Here is a 17,301-nt window from a genome sequence, read left to right on the forward strand (position 1 = left end):
TAGAATTTAATATACCATCTTAGCAGAAGTAAGCACTAGTATTTAGAAGTCATGTGTGCTAACATAGTGATAGAAATAGGCACTAGCCTCTGTAATTAACATGTGCCAACATAGGGATTTTATGTTCAGAAAAGGTATTGTTGTCGCTAGTTTTGTACCGAGACAGACTGTCATGAACTTTGAAACTCTAAGCAGCTGATTACCCAAAGGACTTCTCTATGAAATGTGAATAGTTCAACATAAGCTTGAATAATGGAAGCTTTATAGTTTTCTTTCTGGATTCCCGAAATGAGCTTCAGAAAAAAAATGAGAAGAATACTTCATAAATAATGTGTATATATATAGTTATATGTATATGTATACTATTCATACATATACATACATAGATACAAATTTTTACAGGAAATAATCACGGCTTTCGAAAACGAAGAATGCGTATATTTTACAGGACTAAAAAACTCAAAAGAGTCTCAGTGTATTGGAAATATTTTGTTTTATAAAAATCGCATAATTACGACGTGATACTATAAATGTTTAAAACCTATATAATTAAACTGGCTATTCGTTAAATATTTGTTGTTGTTTTTTTAGTAATGATTTTGTTTTGACAGAGAGTGTTTGTTTTCGTTTCCAGAATGTTTCATCCACTTGTCATCCCAGTTTGGAACAATTTCTTTGAAACAACTGAAGTCTTACCTACTTCGTTGTTTTGAACTAAAAATATTGCTTTTTGCTTCAGAAAACCAGAATATACACCTTAAGGTAAGAAACTCGGTAAGAAGATAAACATCAATTCTTCATATTTCTTCCGTTTTAGCATTCTTTGATAACATCGTTAATATCACACAGGCTATTCTCGGGGTCATCAAAATGTAGTTATGTATTTATATCTTAGTAATTTTGTATACATATATAAATGTATATAGTATGCGTATTTGCAAGCAGGAATTTTTAGCACTCTACCAAATTACAGGTGAATGATATTATAAACTACAATAACTCTTTGATAATACCGTTTCTCCACAGCACAGACACATAATAATAACATGCTTAATGCTCAGTTAACATGCTGTTCTGGGGATCAACTATTCGAATTCATACTAAACACAACACTAGTTTAGTAATAAATAAAAAGTAGCACACTGAAAAAATTCTAGTATTTAGATATGTATATAGATAAATAAAATAGATAAAAAAAACACATTGAAAAAAATCTAGCTTGTTATATCTGACGTTTCATAGTTCACAAAATTTTCATTAACAAAATTAAATTTGTACATAAACAACTGAGTTAGCTATAAATATTAACTGTTGAGATGGTTCTTGAAAACAAACAATGATTTACATTTGAATGAGTTATGTTTACGTCTTTGTAAAAATCTCCTGGCGGGATTGAATTTTTGTAGTAAAATGTGTGAAGTATGTTATCTAGTGCAAGAAATGATCCAAGAGTTGTTTAAAAATGTATCCCACTTACTCTAGTTAGCTATAAATTACCTTAATAAGATCTTAAACACCCATTAGACTTTTAAACTTTGTATTCTCTATAAAATGCCAGTTTCTCTCTGTAATTCAATGGTAGCGAAGTTGTTGCTGTAGAGATATTTGTGTGTATTAAGAAGTATTTTATAAAATGTTGTGTGACAGTTATATATTGTCCATGATAATTGGTGACGACATTGCAAGTTATTTTTCCCATTATTGGATAACTTTGTGGGATAAAGTAATTTTACTGCTAAGTTTAAACATATGTTACAATACATACCATTATGAATCATTAAATTGCATTGTCAAAAGAATAGCAAGTTTATGTACGTAAAAGCTTTTCATTGTACAGTTGTCCTTTTGGGATGTTACTGATAAACGTGAAGGTAGAAAATCCGCTGTTCTCGAGAATGCTATACGCATTAAGAAAAGAACGAACATAGGAGGAACAGAAATACTTCATGAAAGAGGTTTCCAGCTGTCAACAATGATGGTTAAAATGGATGAAAGGCTGTTCCAAACACTATAATTATGATGACTAAAAGGCACAAGTAATACGTCATTGTATAAATTCTAAGAATCCAGACAGCCACCAATAAATGAGTAATGTAATATTTTGGCCCTGAAAGGACAGTTTTTACGGTGCCATTTAACGTACATGATATAATAAAAAGACTTCTACATATTTATATATTTATGTGACAGGGAATTTCATGAAAATCCACATATGTGTAGAAAAAATCATCAGTGTTCCAAAATGTTTATGATTGTGTTTAAAATTGTAACAAGAACAAGTTATACAGAAATATTACATAATTGTTAAGTTTAACGTGGTATACATTCATTCACAATCCAATTCATTCTAACATAAATAATAAAATAAAAGTCTCATCAATACTGTTGGTTCTGAGATAAGGTGGTTAGTCATTCTTAAGAGGCCTAACATTTCATGGTGATCAAAGTTATCCAGTCGCAATCTGCGTGTGCGATTTCCATCACCGAACGTGCTCGCTATTTCAACTATGAGGGCATTATTACGTGACTGTCAATTCCACTTTTTGTTGGTACAAGAGTTACTCAAGAGTTGGCGATAGGTGATGTTGACTAGCTGGCTTCTCTCTAAATTATCATTTTCAAATTATGGACGGCTAGAGCAGATAGCTCTCTACCACTCTTATGCGAAATTTTAAAAACAGACAAACATTATTGAGATTGATTAAGGAACAGCTATTCTAGAAGAAAAGCGAACAAATATATAAGTCACATTGGAGATCAACTAAACAGTAAATATCCAAAGAAAATGCAGCCAGTGATATATGACTTTGACTTTTGTGCGCTATAGAAGCATAAAACACAAGTATATTAAATAGCCACAAGATTACTTTTTTGAGCTTTCAATGTTTTAAAAATGTTCCTTTGAAAATTGTGTGTTTCTGTTTTATTTGGAAGTCTTAAAATAGTATTACAAAGCTTGGTCTTTTTATATCACTGATTATCATCTGCCTTTGAAACCTGAATGAAGGGCAATTCTACAACAAAATTATTCTATCGAGAATCATTGATTGCGCCGTAAAATTTCACGATAATAGTAAAACGTTGACAAAGTAAGTCGTTGCCATAAATCGTAATTGAAATAATTTTGCGACATTAAATTTTTTTACTTAAGTTTCTAGGAGTGTCTACAGGACCTGAAGGAAGTGTAGCAGTAGTAACTGACCACGAGGGGTCTCACAGACAGTTAATAGGATATATTCCGTTTAATTCCTCCACAAGTTACGAAATGCCAGTTTTCATTTCTCAAGGCCGTTTCCTGTTATTGGAGTTTAATTCTTGTTTGGAATGCAACGTTTCGGCGGCTTTTTACTCTCTGGATAAGATTGAAGGTATATGTTACTTAGTTTCCATTATATATCATCTGTTATTTAAACATGACACCTCTAACAGCTTTGCGATTGAAAACAAAATCGTATTATTTAAGACTAATTTAGTAAAATATTATAATAATGAATTATATTTTCAGTTTGGCTACTTTAATTCACATGTTAGATAATTTCATTATGAACCTTTAAAGTTTAGTAATTATATTTTCTGTTGTTACTTCAAATTACTTATTTTAAGAATAGAGCAAGTTTTAATTAGAACATTGTTTGAATACACAGTAACTTCAAATTTTGTTATAATTTAATAACTTTATAGAGCTAATTATAGGATAAGTTTACTTATTTTTAAAAACATATATGAAACCACCAAGTGGCTTCATGGTTAATAAATACTCTTAGTGTAAGTCACTAAACAAAAAACCAATAAAAAGAGAGATCTGAAAAAAAAACTATTAACTAGTTATGTTATTCATTTGAACTTGTGCTTATGAAATTGTGTAAATAAGCAATTTAAACATATTTTCTCTTAATATAGCGAGGTGATGTGATTTATTTTAGTATCGGCCGGGTAGTTATGGCACTTGATTCCTAATTTGAGGGTCGCGGGTTCGAATCCCTGTCACGCCAAACACGCTCGCCCTTTCAGCCATGGGGGTGTTATAATTGTAGGGTAAATCCCACTATTCGTTGGTAAAAGAGTATCCCAAGAGTTGGCGGTGGGTGGTGATGACTAGCTGCCTTCCCTCTAGTTTTACACTCCTAAATTAAGGACGGCTAGCGCAGGTAGCTTTGCAAGAAAGTAAAAAAACTATATATTTTAGTATAATCAGGATATGGATAAGCGGACAAGTAGAAGTGGTTGTTTAATGTTTTTGTTGGGTGTTCACAGATTACACAAAATAAAATTTAAAATATTGAGTTCTATTTATTGCTACAATAATGCTTCTAGCTTCAGCATTATCATTATTGTGATTTACAATTCGTTGAAAAGATATGCGTCCAATATGGCAAGCTAATTTTAGTAAAGAATGGACATTACATTACATAAAAGTTATGTTGATGTTATGAACACACACTCTTAGAGACTGGCCAATCTCAAAACAGTTTACAAACAACGCAGCTTATAGCGTTACAGAGGTTCAATAGTTTAACGTGTGGTTTTTTTTTCACACCAAAACGTAAATTGAAACACTATAAGAGCATGTAGTGATGATTTTCAAAACATTTTAACAACATTTCACGTTGTAGATTTGGAGCTATCATTTATAATTGATTTTAGATTTCTTTACAATCCCTTATCGTGTAAGTTAACTGAAAGGCTGTCTTTCTTTGGTCAGTAGCTCAAAATCAGCAACAACAGTTGATTAAATCAGTACTTTTTGCCATAAATACAAAATAAAGCGCCCTCTTTTATTTATTTCAATATCTGTAAATATAAAAAATATTTGATATTCTAGAAAGAAAACTACCTTGACTTCGGACATAAGTTAGTGTTCAAATGATGATTCAATATCAGAATATCAACGGGAGCTCTACAGTGTTATTGTATTAAGAATATATTCCATTACAAAACATTAATACGAAATAATTTTTTCTTTATTTTTAATTTTTGTAACATATAGGTTTTTCTGCGTTATGTACGATTTGATTTTATCCATTTTGTGTGTAGGATGCAACGAAACATGGAACCAGCCATCGGGCACAATTAAAACTGCAAATTTTTCGAAAGATTGTTTCTATTATATCACAGCACCATATGGTTACCGCGTTCTCCTCACTTTGGCGCAATATGGTGAGATAAGCGAAGACGTTTCGGAAAACTGTACGAAAGGGTTTTTAAAGATTTTTGGTACTTCTGGTAACAGAATATTCCAGTTTTGTGAGACCTTGAATTCAAGTGACAAAAATCAAACTTTGATGTCTAAAAATCACTCAATATTAATACATCTTAATTACAACAGCTTCACCGATGCAGGATTTTTAATAAACTATACTACGGTTCCCGTATGTATTCACTCTACTATATTGGATAGAAACGGATATTTGTGTGGCAAGAACATCTTACCTATTTTTCACAAACTGAATAATTGCCTCTTCATCTTTAACATGTTTCCGGGATACCAAATAGAGATTAATTTTCCTCTAGTTGAACTTTTCCGTGATGACAGAACTGCTTTTGGTTGTGTTGAAAACTTTATCGAAGTTCTAACTGAAAAGACACTTGTGAGAATCTGCATAAACACCACAAATGAAACAGATTCTCTAATATTCCATTCTGTTCATGACTGGATAGTACTAAATGTGTACTTCAGAACGTATTCTTTGTTAGCAACTCGTGCTGAAGGCTTCTGCATTAAGTATAAATCAACACCTATCCCCAAGAGTTCAGAGATGTGCCAGTATCCGTGGATTTCACGTGCACAATACTGTTACAAGTTGTTTGAAGAGCCTAAAACTTGGGAAAATGCAAGGTCATTCTGTCTGGATAAAGGAGGACATCTTGTGACCATACCTGATTACGAAACTCAGATAATTATCGAAGAACTTATAAAGTTCAAGTAAGTAGATTTGGTGTTATAGTATTTAAAATCCTTATGCTTCAAATGAATAACCTTTCTGAAGATGTTGTTTTGCTATTTTATCTGTTGTTGTTTTTATTTATATTACAAATCTAATGTTAGCTTAGATGATAATTTCACTGTGAGTTTTACATTTTAATTTTATGAAGTTTGACTACAATCTATTTATTTTCCTATTTAAGAGCTTATAAGGTTAAAAAATTAAGCTGTGATGCTTGTGTTGCGCACAGCGTAGAAATCCCATTGTCTAGATTGGTGCTTAGAAACAAGCTAATTTTTTTTTGCAAATCAAAAACAAAGAATCTTAATAAACATAGAACAATAAAGGTAAAATAATGTATGAATATCTTTAAAACATAAAATACAATTAGATTTCTGATATATTGCAAGAAATATCAATTACGAAAAATCCACTTATTACATCCTGCCGGTGCGTTGTTGCTGTTGTTTTTCTTAAAGTAAAGCTACGCTAAACGCAGTCTTTGTTCTTTCTACCACATGCTTTCGAACTCCGGATTTTAACATTACAAATCCAAAAATTTACTTCTTATGTACTGTTATATCCTACCGACAGGAAATAATTATTTTCACCTGTTTAGAAGTTAATATAGCTGTAAGATTTAGTAATACAAACAACTATAATGACTTTAGTCTATTTTGTTTCGGTCTTTAGTTCTGTGTAGCTTTGCCCAAAACAATGAAATAGAATCCCGGTATTGCAGTAGAACATTATAAAATACAGTATTTTATTACTTTCTCTTATTGCTCCGAATGAATATTCAGATACGTTTTTTTTAGTTCTCAAAATCTCTATTCATCGAAACTTGTCCTCCATCTAAAGGCTTTTTGCTAATGTTATAATAAATTAGAGAGTTTATTGCGGTTCCTTTTATTGTACAAATTTTAAGCTGAGATCGATACATTACAAACAATTAACTGTATATAAAGTTTACAGTAATATGGATACTAACAAAGGTCTTTCCGTCACGTCTTTAACCATGAATAGTGACAAAAGGTTCCTAAAGGTTCGTCCCTTCTCTCCAGCTTCTTATTAATGTAACTATGAACATATCTAACCTGTTTCTCGAGGTGTTCACAAGATTCCAAGGATCCTTAAAAGTTTCACAGACTGTGGATTTTGATTTTTTTTATTTGTTGAATTTCCTGGGAAGTTACTAGAGGGCTATCTGCCTTAGCTACCCCTAATTTAGAAGTGATAGAATCAAGAGAAGAAAGCTAGTCATCACCACCCACCGTCAACTTTCAAGCTACTCTAATTAAGTAATGAGATTTACCATTCCATTATAACGCTTCCAGGGCTAACAGAGTGATCATATTCGATGACAGGATTCGAACACACGACTCGCAGATTTCCAGGCGATCGCCCTAGCCACCAGATCATGCCAATCAGTTTTGAAAAGTACGTACTAAAACAGTAACAGGAGGAAATTTGAAATGGCTGTCACACTCGCAAAAATGGGAGAATAAATAAGATGGCTCTAGAAAGGATCTGGGACAGATCTGAAAGTAAAAAAGTTGAAAAACTTTTATCACGGATAATCATAAGCCGCATAACATATAATATAGATATCAATGACAATTCCGCATTTTTTTGCTATTTGTTCAAAACATTTTTTCACTTAATTTACTGTATAAAATTGTACTATCATCTCATAAGGTATCAGATGAATGATGATTATAGATCCTTTGTAGTTAATTAATGGTCATTTTCTGTAATATTCCATCAGTTATACAATTTGTCTTTACAGCTTAGCTCTAGAATAAATATATCGATATAATAAACGGTGTCAGTTATTCATTCATTCTCGTATATTATTAAATATGGTTTTCTCAGACGAAGTAATATCTTAAGTTGTTAAGTATAACAGTATTCAAAGTGGGTTCAAACACTTTGATTTGTTATTAAATGTGAAACATAAAAAAAATACTTTATGCTATTTGAACCTGGCATATCCTGCAAGGTAATGAATAAGGATGTATCTGCTACTTCCAACTTGCATGAGGAAACGTCGTTATAAGCGTGTAAAAGAGCTTTAAGTACTAGTTACATAGTGTAATACACATTCTGTTAAATGATATTTTAAATGTATCTCCTTGTCAGAAAAATACCCTACACCTTATTAATTTTTTTCTAATGGTCACATTGTCCATATGCCCAATAACTATTCTAGTTGTTGGTCTACTTTCTGCTCTTTCAGCCATTTTCATAGAGACACGTATCTTCACTTTTACAACTGACTTTTCATTTCTTCGTCAATCCATGTGGCAGCTCAAGTAATTACTAGTCATCATTTGTCTTTTGACCTGTCAAATTAAGATTGAATCTGATTTTTTTCAATTTTCTTTGTTTTCATCCATATATCAAAATGTACCTTATTCATACAAATAAATAAATATATAAAAACGAACTTGGACCGGAACGGCATCGTAATTATAGTTTAGAGGTGTGGATAAGAAGGTCCAAAGGCCGCACAGGAACTTTCCTGTTGATGCTTGGCACTTTCAGCTGTAGATGCATTATATGAGTAACAGTCAGTCCTATTACAAGGTAGAAAGTAGGACAAAACTTTTATGGCGGCGGGTGTTGTTCAATATCAACTCATACATTACCTGAGCCCAACTTTTAACTTATAAGTAAAATCTTACTACAAATTTTCTTTAGGATCTTTCCATACTTCGTAAGTCCCGCTTCATTAACTTCTCAACGATAACAACTTGTTATACGATGAAGCTTTTATGTATTTCATTTAATTAAAAACAAAAACTTTTGATATGTCTTTGTGTGTTTATTTTACAATCCTTATGCTCAATATATATTCGTATAGATTATATTGCAGATTGCTAAATTGTGTACAGTTTACTATACTATATTTTTTACACTTTATCATTAAAAGTGTCGACTGTTTGCCATTTAGATATAGAAAAATGTTGTTCTTATTCTGCTGGAATTTTAATTCGCGATTGTTATATACATTATAAATGACTTAGAACATAAAATAATATACATATGCTACTCTATGGATTCTCATGGATATACGTCAAGTTTAATGCTACAGTACTTTTTGATAGTAAAGTATTTCTCTGGAAGTAAAAATTTATGTATGTCTTTCACTCAACTTATTCTATTACCTCTTGTAAAACCTACCATTAAATACGGGCAACCTATATTCTAATTTTGATGCTTGTGACTGAAATCATATATTTTATTATTAACAAGAACAGTATTTTCGTTGGAACTACTTTGGAAACAATTCTTACGTTTAATAATTTAAATGACAAGATTATGAAGTTTTATCTATTAAAGTTTGTTTTGAATTTCGCGCAAAGCTACTCGAGGGCTATCTGCGCTATTCGTCCCTAATTTAGCAGTGTAAGACAAGAGGGGAAGCAACTAGTCATCACCACCCACCGCCAACTCTTGAGCTACTCTTTTACCAACGAATAGTGGGATTGACCGTCACGTTATAACGTCCCCACGGCTGAAAAGGCGAGCATGTTAGGTGTAATGGGGATTCCAACCCGCGACCCTAGGATTACGAGTCGAGTGCCTTAACCACTTGGCCATGCCGGGCCTTCTCCATTAAGAAGAGAGGCAACATTGATATTAGTGACGAGTTATATCTATATTAAGATATAATGTATTCATTAATGAGTTTAACTCTGTTTACAAAATACATTGTTTATCTAGCTGACGTCAACATCAATCTTAAAAAGATATTTTTTATTTGCTTTAAAAATGAGGGACGATCTGTTGGTAAACGTCTGTTCACTAAAACTGAAAAATTGATAAATTTATTTGCATTTTGAACTTTCAAAAATATTTGTCCTCACAAGAGGAAACCGTTAGGTTTGTAAGATTAATGGTAAACTATTTTTGCGGATTACAAAAGTGTATTCACATAGAAACTCAAGTACGGGATAACTGCCGTATCTTAAACAACGGTAGAATGTTAAATCCATTAAAAAAATAAATTCTACCTAATAAGTAAAGGAATCTGGAAAAGCAATATGATTTATTCTACGCGTCCTGAAATAATACTAAAAACACTATTTACTCTTATGTCATTTCTCCATTAATGTATTTCAGCAATCCAATTATCTATAGAAATAAAAATTATTGGCTACTACTTTTGTCTCGTCCTGAAATAACACTAAAAGAGTTACTTAATCATGTGTTACTTTTTCGTCCATGTGTTTCAGCAATCCAGTTATCTTTGGAAATATAGTTACATTGATAAGACATAAGTGAATTCAAATCGAGTGTTGTTCACTCAAAAAAATACCTTCGGTTAAGACGTCTGATAAAATGTAAACTAATACAATAAAATAGAACTAAAATAATTTGAAAGCAACATACATATGTATGAAGGAAATAATTTTGAAGAAAATATTAATAAATACATCGGTACATCAATTTACACTGAAACTTCACTTGAGTACTCTTCCTATTAACGTTTTCAGATATAACAAGAAAATTGAGACATAAAACTGGAAGGGAAGCATTTTTTGTAATTATTGGTATATATTTCAAAGTTTAAAGATTAATTTGCAAAGACAGATGAATTAGCAATAGATATATTATAATATGCAGTTTCTTTATATGATCAGTTTACTAAGGGCTTAAATAAGTTAAGATATTGAGAACCCGATGTGTTCATAAATAAGAGACGAAGTGATTAAAATATATGTTGATGAAACCAGATTATTAGAGTACACCAAATGGTGTTGTGAAGACAGAAAATAAATCGAGAAAATACCAATTTATGCTGTAATTTAGAAAAGGAAAATAAATATGAAGGAAATGATCTAGTTATCAGTAATGCAAAACAGCAAGACCAAAATTTATTATGATGAAAATAGATTTTAAAAAGTTTGTGGCTGAGACTATGAAATCAGAAAAAACCAACAGAAAAATTGGAATTTATTATATGAAGTTTAAATATGAAACTCAGAGGAAAGTAGGAGTTTATCTATTTTAATTCAACTCGTGAGAGCTAAAGTTAAAATGAAATGAGTGAAATCTACCGTGTTTCTCCGATAATAAGACCTACCCATAAAATAAGACCTAGTGTGATTTTTGGGGATAGTTTTAATATAAGCCCTACCCTTAAAATAAGCCCTAGTTAAGAGTGGCAGGAAAAGTAAAGAAATAAAAAAAATTAATTTATTAATTAGTTTAATAGTTAGTTAATTAGTTTGTTTAAGTATTAATCAGTTAGTTTAATAGTTTAATAATAGTTTATTTTAAATGGTTAGTTTAATAGTTTTACTTTATAACTTCATTTTTTTAATATATCAAAATAAGACATCCCCCGAAAATAAGCCCTAGTGTCATATTTTGGAGTGAAAATTAATATAAGCCCTGTCTTATTTTCGGAGAAACACGGTAGCTTTTAAAAATGGAAGGAGCTGCAAGATAACATGAGAATAAAACAGTAGTAAAATAAATGTAATGTTTAGATTTGAAAATAGACAAAAACTATATCCTTAAACAATTATGAAATGTGGAAATGTTCTTTGGCTATGGGAATAATTACTAAAAAGGCGTGTAAAACAATGTAAACATACCTCTTGTGGAGAAACAAAGTTTATTAGGTTCAATAAGAAAACCATTAATTAAGCAAAGAAAAGCTGAAGTGGTAGGACTAATTGTGTTTTATTTTAAAATTTGTTTAGATGGACCTCTAGCAGCTTTGTGCGAAACCTAACAACTATGATGGTCGTTAAATAATAAACACAAAAGCTCAAAACATCACGGGGAAATTAAAAATTTAGAATAAAAATTGTGAAAGACAACACACATTTTGTATTTTATTATATAGAAATAGATATTATCATATTAATAATTCAACGAATTAATATTAGTCAAAATAAATTGAAAAGTAACTATTAAATTATGATTCCGATCCTTCAGGTGATATTAAAGGAGAAAATAACTTATTCGTTCCGTTTTAACGTTAGTGATTACAAACTATTATCGACTTCATATTTTCTGCCATATTCCTTTTTTATTAACCATAATATTTTAGTCTTACTCAAATTTCCTTGAAAATTATAGTAAAATAATTCTTAGTGTTTCAGATTATCAGTTCATTGTTTATTTGAAAGTAGACTAAAAGTAAATATAGTCTACATGTGAATGAAAAATGTATAAAAACTTACAAAACTGTCAGTATATATGCAATTAATTGAAATATATTTAACAAAGAATAACTTTTTTCCAGGAATGCTTAGTTTTTGCTAAAGCGTTTAATTGATAAAAGATCATATATAAATGTTGAATTCTAAACGTTTCAGTTCGTCTACTACTATTCATGCTTTGTGGATTGGTGCCAGTGACATTGAGTACGAAAATTACTATGTGTGGACTGATGGACAACCTTTCGAATACACTAGTAAGTAACAATTATCTTTTATAAATAGTTTTCTGTTACAAAACAACAGCATTTCATGTTGTTGTTATTTTTTAAATTGTAATATTAATAAACAAGTGCATTTTATTATTCTTTCTTATTCATATTTGTTTATTAAATCTCCACAAACAACATGTAACTCAGTTATAATTTTGACATATGAAGCTGCATATATAATATAGCAAAAAATAAATCAGATCATGTCCAAACATTATAAACATAAATACTATTTTCACAAAATAAATTTGAAATTAAATCACCGACCGTAATGAAAAAAGATGTCTACAATAATGTAAGTGCGACTTAATGAAAAATGAATTTGTTCATAGTTGGTTAATTTTACAGATAGAAAACTAATAAATAAATAAATTTATATGTCATGTAAAGAAAACTGAAAGTAAAATGTTAAAGATTAAGTAATTATAAAAAGTAAGAAACATAATCATTACAGCTTTGTAGATTGTCCAGAACACAACAAAATTAGATAAATACATTTTTAACCCTTGCCAACTGCATATCTTACTATCGTTTTATACCATCTTACCACTGCCGATTTTAAGACTTTAAAACAGATAAGCAAATTACATGTTTCAAAAGGTTTTCTTAAATTGCGGAACAAAACGTTTCAACTAATAATATCTAAATGACAAAAATTTTGATAACTCACTGTTATTAAAAACTGAAATCTTCTTACATTGTTACATTCTTACAATAACTAATATTTATAAAGAAAGAGACATATAGAGGTGCAACAAGGATGCCCTATACTTTAATGGTTAGATTCAGCTGGTGGATAGGTCTGACTGACTTATCCAGAGACAGCAAAATCAATCTGCCTTTCCGTTTTTACAGCTAGAAGTTTAATAAATCTTGTCACTGACTTTCTTAAAGCCATTTTTAAACAACAAAAATATTGTTGAGAACGACTCTCTCCTTACGTTTGTATTAAATTCAAGTAGTAAATTAACTTAGACACCTCTGAACCATCAAGTCCAACATAATTCAAACTTCGAGTTTCCGATCACACCATCTAAACCCTTTTGCAAATTATTTGAAAAAACACGGAAAATTACGATCTTTTGAATTTTTTGGGTTTTATTTCTGAGAATCCAAAAATTACTCACAAAGTAATACATGATATGATTGCCTTTATTTTTCAGAAGATCATTAATCCGCTTTGGAATCGAGTCCACAAGTTGACTGCAATCTTTACTAATTTTTGGATCGCGGTACCACACCTCAATTATGGCCTCAATTAGCTTATCTTTCGTAGTACAGTCTTTTTCCCGATGTCTTTTTTTACAAATCGCCCAAAGATTTTCAATAGGATTTAAGTCCAGAGAGTTTCTTCATTGAGTTGGTAAGAAGTTGTTTTGTGACTGATCTCCTTGCCCTTCGTAACGCAATTTCGAATGACGTGATATTTCTCAAAATTTCGTCATATATCCCAAAAATAGATCGACCGTACTGCAAAACACAGCTAATGACGCCGTTTGTGTGAAAAAAATGACTAATAAAGGAAATCAGCGGGTCCAGCGAGCCTACACCGGCCGCCATGCTGAAAATATTGTAAAATGAGAATTTGTTTCAATTAATTTGCACAAGGGTGTAGGAATCAGAAAGAGAAAACGATTTATTGTCAAGATTGAAAGTACAAAATATATTTTAAATCTTTGAATGTTTTTGTTTTTCATACTACTTCGCAACCTATGCAGACCAACATAGGCGTAGTAGTATGTTTGCGGACTTATACTGCTGCACGCCGGCTTTTGATACTGGTGGGCAGAGCACAAATAGCCCTTTCTGTAGGTTTGTGCTTAGAAATGAAACAAAAACTCAAAGGATAACCTTTAAAATTTTCTGTTTAGGTTCGCAATGTCGGGTTATTTTAATGTGTAAGTCAGTCGAAAACGTTTCTTTAAAATGAAAAAAAATCAATTCAATAATATGTAGGAAACATTATTTATTTTTCTTTTGTCTAATCTGTTATAACTGAGTGAAATATGGAGTATGTTAAACTGTACAAGTAAAATGAAATATTAAGAAGTATGTGGTGATGCCAATGACAAAGATTACAGAAACATGGTAGGAATGAATACACAGAACCATACAAAAAGTACAGAAACATGGTAGGAATGAATACACAGAACCATACAAAAAGTACAGAAACATGGTAGGAATGAATACACAGAACCATACAAAAAGTACAGAAACATGGTAGGAATGAATACACAGAACCATACAAAATGTACGGAAACATGGTAGGGATGAATAAACAAAGCCATACAAAAAGTACAGAAACATGGTAGGGATGAATAAACAAAGCCATACAAAAAGTACAAAAACATGGTAGGAATGAATACACAGAACCATACAAAATATACAGAAACATGGTAGGAATGAATACACAGAACCATACAAAAAGTACAGAAACATGGTAGGAATGAATACACAGAACCATACAAAAATCACTATATAAATAGTCAAATATTTCCAAGAACTTTTATCTCTGACCTAAATGCTGAATTAATTCCAGATGCACGAATTCAGCTTGGAGTAAATATACTGAAACTGAATAATTCTATAAAGTATTACAATAGATAATTCCTATATGATTGATATATAATGGTTTATGTAAGTTCATTCCTACCTTGTTTATGTAATTCTCGGAATTGACATCCCTACATCATCTTTATTTTTAAACATTTTTATTACTTGTTTGCCCTCTTTTTTCAAACAATGAATAATGAAGAATAGTAATCTGTATGAAGATAGCAGTTTTAGCTGAGTTGTGATGAGTTGTCTTGATTGACATCATGTATTAAAGTTAGTAAAATGCTATGCTAATTATGCACTAATCACGTTAATATCAACAGTTTGATGTATAAATTATTGTAACAATTTCAATGTATTGGTGGGTTAGTCCTTATGACGTCAGAATAATAATAACCAGCAGAAATTTTGGTTGTTATGCTACTTACCGCCTCTCTATTTTAGCAATGTTTTAAGCTAGACTGAAGGTATTAACAACTTTTGAAAACCGCGGAAATCTACGTTAGGTGTTTATAAAAGTCTCTTACATTGTTATAAGAGAGATTTGTGAGTACAATGAGCAGTTAATAATATGCGACAGCTATTTCTTTCTTGCCCATCTCCACATATTAAGACGGTAATGCATCTTTTGAAGTCCACATTTTTTAGTTTTCCAGTTGTAACGGATTTACCGTTATACGTTTATTTTAATATCTATGCGTGTTTTATTTGATGCTATGACATATATTGTTGGATGTATATTGCGCAAGTCCCACCTGTTCTATAAATTTGTAGAATAGTCTTGAGAGTAAAAATCAACAATATTTGTTTTACGAAAACGTTAGCGTTTTCGAACTTTGTTGAAAGTTCGAGAATCTCGTGTGATTGGTATATAAAACTGGCGCGCTGAGAGACAGTTATTATTATTGGCCAGCTACAGCTAGTAAACTATAAGTCTCAGAAGCTATAATTGTGATCAACGCTTATTAATCGGAGAATTATAGAATTTGACCAGGAACGTTCACAGATTTCGAACATTACAAACCGTACAACTTCATCGAATTAACTTCGGACGTCAGTACTTATCTGAGGACATTAAACATCTTCGTCAGAAAAAAGTAGATTATAAGCAGTGAAAATAGCCAAGTCAGCAAGCTTAAGCGAGGTGTAACAATATCAACTCATAATTAATTTGTTCCTCATGGACCTCGATCGTTAATAAAATATTCAGTTCTAGACCACGAAGACGACTCAGAATAGTTTGTAAGTTTGTAATATCCTTATGTATAAACCAATATTTGTAATACCTGTTATTATCAATTGTATTATTATTTGTATATTAAAATATATTTGTATTAAAAAAGAAAACCGTGTGTATAAATCTTGTCGGCAAATATAAATTTGATACATATTAACATTTAATTAGCTACCAAATTCAAATTTAAAGTTATTTTAAATATATAATGTATATAACATAATAAATCGGAGACTCGTCAGATATAAATTATAATACGTAATTTACATGTACTGTATGTACAAGTAACTCATTCGGAATGCTATTTTTGAAATACTGCTAATTATAAGCTGGTATTGTTTAAGTCTATAAAAGTTCAAATAATACGTTAAATCAAGTGCATGTATACTAAAGACCATGTTTTTACTTAAAAGATCACTTAGTGTGATTGAAATAACCCGCAGGAGTTAACTTAGTGGCTATATTTTATGATGTGTTTATGTAATTTCTTTGTTTTCTCTTTAGATAAAACGAATGTTTCTTCAGAGTATCACCTCTAAAACTATATGCGACATTAATTTTACATAATGTTCCACTCAGCTTCAATGTAATATTTTGGTCTAACTAGCATTTTTGCTTCATAAAGCATTGCTTCTAAGGGTAAAGAACGTATTTGCTTAAAACAAAGGCGCAGCTAGTGTAACGCGTGCATGTATTGTATTCCACGTTTAAGGTGTTTTCTGAACCTTTTTTAATGCGTGAAAGATCCGTGGTATATGCTCTGATATAACATTTCAAACCAAAGCATCTTTCTTAAAAGTTGTTGCTAACATTTCGAACTTTAACCTGTAATGCATGCTTTACTAAGTTTTCTACCTAGTTTCCAATGACAGAATGAGTTAGTGAAAACGATTAGTAGAGTTAACTTACATGCTCCCATTTGGCATGCAACAGTTCAAGTCTACGAATTCATAAGCTTTCTTCGATTACAATCAAATTGTTTTATTGGAACTAATGTAATAAAAGTCTATACATTTATTTGATGATAATTTCATTAGTTGCGCAGCTCAATGATGTGATCTGTGTTTCAGATTGGTTTCCTGGGTGGCCTAAATACAATCACTATAGTGCTCAACCTAGTGATGACGGGCTGGAAG

General features: G+C 31.0%; 1 long non-coding RNA gene across 1 annotated transcript in view; it reads right to left on the bottom strand.

Moving 5' to 3' along the window:
* Nucleotides 1-6,847: 6,847 nt before the first annotated feature.
* Nucleotides 6,848-17,301, bottom strand: part of LOC143231488 (uncharacterized) — a 38,006-nt gene continuing 27,552 nt past the window's right edge. Inside the window, exon 3 of the long non-coding RNA XR_013016942.1 lies at nt 6,848-7,465. This is a non-coding gene — a long non-coding RNA (uncharacterized LOC143231488). The remainder of the gene's footprint in view (nt 7,466-17,301) is intronic.

Source organism: Tachypleus tridentatus, chromosome 11, assembly GCF_004210375.1.
Source record: "Tachypleus tridentatus isolate NWPU-2018 chromosome 11, ASM421037v1, whole genome shotgun sequence".
Lineage (NCBI taxonomy): Eukaryota > Metazoa > Arthropoda > Merostomata > Xiphosura > Limulidae > Tachypleus > Tachypleus tridentatus.